Source organism: Myotis myotis, unplaced genomic scaffold (genome assembly GCF_014108235.1).
Source record: "Myotis myotis isolate mMyoMyo1 unplaced genomic scaffold, mMyoMyo1.p scaffold_m19_p_2, whole genome shotgun sequence".
NCBI classification, from domain to species: Eukaryota; Metazoa; Chordata; class Mammalia; order Chiroptera; family Vespertilionidae; genus Myotis; species Myotis myotis.
Window position 1 is genome coordinate 10,414,046 of NW_023416324.1, and position 7,523 is coordinate 10,421,568.

At 51.1% G+C, this 7,523-nt stretch overlaps 1 protein-coding gene across 5 annotated transcripts in view; it reads right to left on the reverse strand.

Annotated features, from left to right (window-relative positions):
* TMCO4 (transmembrane and coiled-coil domains 4) overlaps positions 1-2,000 on the reverse strand; it is a 76,250-nt gene extending 74,250 nt beyond the window's left edge. For 3 of the 5 annotated variants that reach the window (XM_036349741.1, XM_036349740.1, XM_036349736.1), the window contains exon 1: positions 1,791-1,999. The gene's annotated coding sequence lies outside the window, so the exon portion shown is untranslated. Of the gene's footprint in view, positions 1-1,790 lie in introns of all 5 variants that reach the window. The other 2 variants (XM_036349738.1, XM_036349742.1) reach the window with 1 other exon arrangement.
* Between the last annotated feature and the right edge of the window lie 5,523 nt (positions 2,001-7,523).

Consider the following 7,523-nt stretch of genomic DNA (forward strand, 5'->3'; position numbering starts at 1 on the left):
AAACAGGCTATCCACGGGGCACCTAGAGCCTCTAAAGCCACGGTCACCAACCGGGGGTCCTCGGACCACTGGTGGTCCGTGAGGTCAGAGAGGTTGGTGACCGCTGCTCTAAAGAAACACCCTAGCCCTAACCGGTTTGGCTCAGGGGATAGAGCATCGGCCTGCGGACTCAAGGGTCCCAGGTTCGATTCCGGTCAAGGGCATGTACCTTGGTTGTGGGCACATCCGCAGTGGGGAGTGTGCAGGAGGCAGCTGATCGATGTTTCTCTATCATCGATGTTTCTAACTATCCCTCTCCCTTCCTCTCTGTAAAAAATCAATAAAATATATTTTAAAAAAGAAAAAAAGAAACACCCTAGGTTACACCTGACTTGACAGGGCCTCTGACACAGGCCACGCTTGGGATTGTGCTTTATTTACCATTTAGGAGGCATTTCGACATAGTATCATCAGCTCTATGGAGTATTATGACCCCCACTGTATTCGAAAGCAAAGGCCCAGAGAGGTGGCGTGACAAGATCACACAGCTAGGAAGTGGCAGTGCCAGGCTGCCAGGCGCTGAGGTTTGGTTTGGGGCTTCCTTTGGACCACTCCCTACACACCTAGTCCCCTCACCCCCAAACCCCTGGGAGTGGGGTGAAAGCTCGGGCTGGCAGAGCATCTCCAACAAGCAAGGGTCAAAGGCTCAGCGGGTTGGAGGCTGTGAGATTCAGTCTTTCTTTGTCCTCTTTACGTACTTCACAGAGTGGGAAGATTCCAATGGTCTCTCCTCTCTGCCCAGTCCCCCCACCCCCTCACCCTCCACTGAAGGGCAGTGTTCTATTACACTCTCTGGGGTGTACTCCTGGAGGGCAGCACTTGTCTTGTTCACTGCTGTATCCTCAGGGCCTAAAAAATGCACACACCAGCACACAGTAGGTGCTCAATAAATATTTGCTGAATGAATGAATGGATGGATACAGTGAAATGAACACTGGATTAGGGAAAGGAGAACTACCTGTGGACTCCTACTCTGTCAGTAGTCTCTAGGCCAAGGGCCTGGCTCTAGCCTGGCTGTGCTCCTGACTCCCTGGGTGACCTAGGGCAGGGCAGAGAAGGCACTGTGAAGGCCTACTCTGTGCCAGACACTGGGTCAGGCTGCAGGTTGGGGTAACCCAGGTTCTTATCCTGTTCTCCCTTGCTGTGTGGTCTTGGGGAAATCGCCCCATCTCTCTGAGCCTCAGTTTACTGAGCTGTAGAATCCACCCTAAAGTTAGTAGCAGCAATTCTTCCCTCCTCTAACAACAGAGGCTGGGTGAGGAGTCCGGCCGGCCTGTAACTCTGGGGGCCTGGGGTCTTCTGCAGCTTGAGGGTCTGCTATGAGCTCAGAGGCTACAGGGGCAAGGAAAGAGGGGGTGAGGGGTGCCGGGGGAGCTGCGTGGGAACAGGGAAGCCCAGGGATCCCAGGTGACCTTGAGCGAGTACCTTCTCCTCCCGGGACCAGAGCAGTGGCCTCACTCACCAAAGGAGGGGGCTGGGTGACCGCTAAGGGCTGGGAGCTGGGAGGCAGGAGCCGGGCCCAGCGCTCCGCCAAGCCTCAGTTTCCCCAGCTGCCTCCCCACGTGATTTCTAAGGGCACTTCCGGCTCGGAAGGAAAACAAGCAACAACCAGGCAGCCTGGTCTCAGGGCACTCCCGGTGGATCGGCGCCCCCGAGGGGCGGAGGGCGGGGCGGGGGGCAAAGGGCCGGAGCTCCCGCGTGGGGCCCGGGGTGGCGGCGGGGAGTGGCCGCGGCGGGACCTGGCCCCTTACCTGGACGCGAAGGCGGCGGCGGCGCGAAGGGGAAGGCGGCCCGGGCTCCTCCCGCCCGGCTCCTCCCCTGGCCCGGCCCCGCCGCCCGCCCCGCGCGCCTGCCCGGCCGCCTGGGGGACGTGCGTGGGGAGCGGGGCCTCCCGGGCTCCAGCCCCACCCGGCTCGTCCCGCCGCCACCCGGACAGGGGTGCCGGCGTCAGGAAGTGACGGGCCAACCCCGGCGCGAAACTCGGGCTGTGGGTGCATTGCCCTGCGGGGTTGTCTGCAAAAGTGCTTAGGAGACGCTTAAGGAGGGGAGGGAGGGCTGAGCAGCGATTGGCTGGAAATCTTCCCAAGTAAATTATGGAAAATCAAATAACCAGCCACAGAAACACCCTCCCCGGGCACATGGACTTGGAAGATGACGGATGTTGAGATAGCCATGCGTTCGCTGATTTTTTCTTTCGGTTTCTCTAACGCTAACTTTCGTTCAGTCTTAGGACCTTTGCACTTGAGGTGCCCGTGCCTGGCACTCTGCCCCCAGACCTTCCTCTTCCTGCGTCTGTTTCCAGCTCTTCCCTGCAGTGTCCACTCAGGCTGGCCTCTGTGAGTCTTCCCTAACCACCCAGCACACTCAGTCATTGATCACACGTTTTCTGAGCACCTACTATGTGCCAGGTACTGTTCTCTAAAGTGCAAGGGAATCACATACCAGGCTTCCAGTCCTGTTCTATTTAATCGTAGTATTTCTGACTCTGTAGAATTACCTTGTTCATTTTCAGTTTGCACTTTATTATCTGCCATCTGCACTAGAATTTAAAAGCCCAGAGAATGGGGGTCTTGGCTGCCTTGTCCTCTGCTATATGCCCAGCCCCAGGGGCTGTGCCAGGCACCTGGTACGTGCTCAGAGTCATGAATGGATCTTATTCACTTAGTGACTATTCATTCTTATCATACCCATTCTACAGGACAGGAAACTGAGGCTCAGGTCTAGGCCATGCAGAGCCACAGAGCTAATGAGTGCCAGAGCAGAAGCATGAATCATTGCAGCTGCAAAGGCTGTTGCTCTTTCTCTCAGTGAAGACAGCCCAGTACCTTGAATGGAAAAGGCTGTGCGTGGGGTCAGGGACCAGCTATCACTGTGGAATCTGTGACTCATGCATGCCTTGTAGAATACTCTGGGTCTTCCTCTGCTCATCTCCTCGCTGGCCAATCAAGACCAAGAATCGCTCTGCCTCCCTAGAGGGCTATTGTGAAGGTCAACTGGGTCAGTGGTGTGCACCCTTCAGGGGCACAGGGGCATCTGAGCATGTGGGCCTTGTCAAGGTAGGACATTAGTAACCCTATGGAAGCGCTGCCCACAGAAAGCCTCCAGCCAGCCCTCCTCTCAGTGTCTGGAGGCCCCTTCCAGCCAGATTGGCTTTGTGGAACCAGGCACCGTTCTGCACAATGTCTTGGCTTTGCCCTGTCTCTAATTCGATTCGAGATCCTGTATTGAACACTCTTGACTTTGGACATTGGATCCAGTTACAGCCATGCCCGCTGCCCACCCGGCACCCCAGTCACCCCCACCAAATAGCACACAGGACCTAATCCATATCAGGCTGCCCGTCTGCCACTTGCCCTGCGCAGCCTGCCCCGAGGGCGCCTGGTGGACACTCTTCCGGAGCAGGGCCTTCCGGGAAGGTTTATCCATCTCGTGTATGCCTTTGAAATTTTTGAGGTTTGGTGTTGGACTTTGAAAATGTTACTTTCCTCACCTGGAAAAGTAGGGTGACTATGCCCCTCACAAGGGTTGTTGTGAGGACTACATGAGGATATACAGCTAAAGGGCTCTGAGTGGTGTCTGGCGCACAGGACGCACGGAATAAAAATTAGGTGCTATTATTCTTGGTCAAAGATACTTCTTCTAAGATGTCACCTATCAACTCTTCCCAAAGGAATGTGTAGGGGGTTGTGCTAGAGACCCCTTTGGGGGTCGAACGACCCTTTCACAGGGGTCGCCTAAGACCATTGGAAAACACATATATAATTACATATTGTTTTGTGATTAATCCCTATGCTTTCATTATGTTCAATTTGTAACAATGAAATTGGGGGTCACCACAACATGAGGAACTGTATTAAAGGGTTGAGGCATTAGGAAGGTTGAGAACCACTGTGCTAGAGGAAGAAGCCTTTTCATAACCATGAACAAAACCGCCCAGAATTTATTGAGTAGCGGGTGAGGTTGTAGGCATTGCAGATACAGCAGGGGGAAGGCTAATGCTTGGGCCAAAATTGCCAGATTTAACAACAACAAAAAACCCCCCACAAAAAACAAAAAAAACAACAAAAAAAACAGGACACCCAGTTACATTAGATTTTCAGATACACAACAAATAAATACTGTTTTAGTAGGAGTATGTCTTAATATTGCCAAGGACATGGTTATACTAAATTTAATGAATATAAATTATTCATTGTGTATCTGAAATTTAAATTTGGGCCCCACCCCCAGAGATTCTGAGTCTGCTGGTCTGGGGTTGGGCCGGGCATAGGTATTGTTCACAAGTTCACCAGTCATCCGCATGTGTGCCCGGTGTCAGGGACCACTGGTGGAGGGCCTGTCTATGCATTTCATTCTGCATGAGATGGTCAGTTGTGGAGGGTTGGGGGCAGTGATGTGACATGATCTCATCTTTTAAAAGGATCTCAGGAGTAGACACAGGTAACCAGTTAGGAAGCTGTCGTAATAGTCCAGGCCAGGAAGGGGCCTGGGTTTGTTGAGCGCCTACTATGGGCTAAGCACAGTAAGAGCATAGAATGGAGACATAGGTTCTTGGGTTCTGCCCAGACCTACCCAGTATAGAATTTCTTGGGGGGTATGGAAGCCTAGGAATTTATACTTTTAACAAGTTTCCCTGGGAAAAGAAGAAGAAACAATAACAACAACAAGTTCCTTTGGTGAGTCCAGTGAATAATCAGATTTGGAGCAACTGAACGATTGGATTCTATTGTTTCAGAAATTATAGAAATAACGTGAATACTGGTTATTCATGGTTAGCATTACCCTGTGGCTGGCTCTGCATGCTTTCCATACATACTTCATATCATTTAATCCTATGTCGTTTACACTATTATTCGTCCCATTTCACAGAGGAAGGAAGGAACTGAGGCTCAGAGAGGTTATATAACTGGCCAGGGTCACCGAGCTACAAGACGTTAGAGCCAGGATTTGATCCCAGATCTGGCTGATTCTGCTATCCTGCCCTCTCATAGGCTTAGACATCAATACAGGTTCAGAGATATTTATATGAGTTGCAAATAAAGGATCCCCAGCAGGGAACGGCTCCTTTGCTCTGTCCCATAGATGTCCATCTTCCCAGGACATAGGTGGGGCCTGGCCTGGCCTGGAGTTTTGTTGAATGGAACTGCATGCCCGGGTGATGTCACATGAAGGCAGCCCCACATCCCTTCCCACAGAGCATCGTTATGATGCCGTCATGATGAACTTGAGACTGAGTGAATCAGAAGATGGTTTATGGTCACTTCTTTCGTAAATGACGCGCAGAATAGACAGTGCTCCCATGGGGAGGGACTGGACACACCTTTAGAGGAAGGTCAGGGCGGAGGGTGTTGCAGATGGTTTGTGGTTGCCATGGATCTTGCCATGCTGAGCAATCTCTTGTTTATGTTTCCAAGGCAACTTTGACCCCGAAGAACTTAACGTCTTCTTGTTCATTGGACCATCAGCTGGAATTGGCTAAGCTACATGGCAGGGGTTTGGGGTCAAAGCCATTTGGGTTAATATTTCCCTCCATTGTTCTTGGCTGTTAGGAGATTAGGACTTGTCTTATTTATCCTTTTGTGTTCTTGTCCTGAGATTTGCAAATATTATGACTGTCCTGTTCCTCCCCACCGTGTCTGAGCCAGGAGACAGAAGTGGAGAGAAACAGCCTTCATGAAGGCCCAGGTCTTAGTTTCATCATTGCCAAGGCCCAACAGGAACCTGTCTTTGTTCCCTGGCTCCCTGGCTTGTGGCAGCTTGTTTGGGCGTTGGAAGGGCTGCAGGTCATGGTGGAATTTTTTAGAAACCAGGGGCTTGGACAGCTCCTGTATTGGTTCAGGAATATTGGTTGCAAGCAACAGAAACAGATTCTGGCTATCTAAAGAAAAATAGTAATCGTAAAGAAGAAATCCGAGTGTTCACTGAATCAACCAGTGGCTCAAGGACCAGAGCTGTGGAACGCATCTGGTCTGCTACTGCTGCTGCCACTTTCCAACTTGCATCCCTCCATCACTTACCCCACCCCACCCCCACCTGCCCCACCTCACCCCACCCTATTCATTATTAGCCTCAAGGTCTGGGAAAGATCATGTGACCTATATCATGTGACCACCTCAGGAGAAATAGGAGGAGGGTAGAAGAAGGACCAAGAACCCCAGTTGGTGTGTTGGGAGAACTTTGATAAGATTAACCAGAGGGCAGTTTTCTTAGAAAGGGAAAAGGGGGAGTAGGGCAAGTGGAGGGGGGTGGCTGAATATAAGACAGTCAAAGGAAAGAAGAGAAGACAAGTGTCCCCTGTAGCTTTGTCCTCTTTGAGCAAACAAGCCGTTAAGGTGGGCAGTCAAGCGTCCTGAAGGACAAGCTTGTGGGCCTCTCAATGCTGACACGCTGCAGATGGAAGCAGTGTGGAGCAGTGGCAAGTGCAGATACAGCTTTGAGGTCAGTGAGTTCAAATTCTGCTACCTCACTCACTCGCTTGTGACCTTGGTCAAGTAAGTGCCTTAATGCCCTGAGTTTTAACTCTTTACTTTGTGAAATGGGGGTAATAAGTAATTGTCTTATGGCTGTTGCATAGATTAAAGATAATTTAGGAATTGTGGATTCCGATTCCAACTCCATCTCTGATGTATTGGGCACTTTGTGTGGAGGAACATCAGAGCTATGAACTTCGGTTTCCCATCCACAGAATGGGAGAAGTAAGATCTAACTGGGGAGTCCAGCAGGTGCAATTATGAACCCGATATTGCCACTCACATGCTTACAAGACTCTGGGCAAGTTCTTTAGCTTTAACTTGAAATAACACAGCAAAGGGGCATGGTGCAAACACAGGTCCTCTATTGGCTTCCTAGGGCTGCCATACAAGGTGTCACAGCACCTTGATTCTTAAACAACAGGAATGTATGGGCTCAACACTTCGGAGGCTACAAGATCGAGGTGCGGGCAATGTGGGTTCCCGCTGAGAATGCTGTGGGAGAATCTGTTCCAGGCCTCTCTCCTGGCTCCTGATGGCTTGCTGGCCACTGTTGGCTTTCCATGGCTTCTGCTGCATCACCCTGGCCTCTGCCTTCATCGTCACATGGCATCCTCCCTGTGTGTCTTCACATTGTCCTCCCTCTGTGTGTGTCTGCCTCAGGGTCCAAATTTCCCCTTTTTATGAGGACGCCAGTCATATCGTTTCAGGGCCCACCCCAATGACTTCATTTTAACTTGATCATCTCTGCAAAACCCTATTTCCAAAGGAGATCACATTCTGAGGTGGTGGCGTTAGGGCTTCAACCCAGCTTCTTTTTGGTGGTGGTGGTGGGGGGGGGGGGGGGGATACAATTCAACCCATGACAGGCGCTTTGCACGTGTTCGTTTTCTTTCCTCATCAAAGTGCCCTGTCAATCAAGATTAAATACCCTGATCACTGCTTGGAACAGAGCAGACACTCAATCAATATTTGTTGAATAAATAAATGCATGGATGGGCCTAAGATCTCATG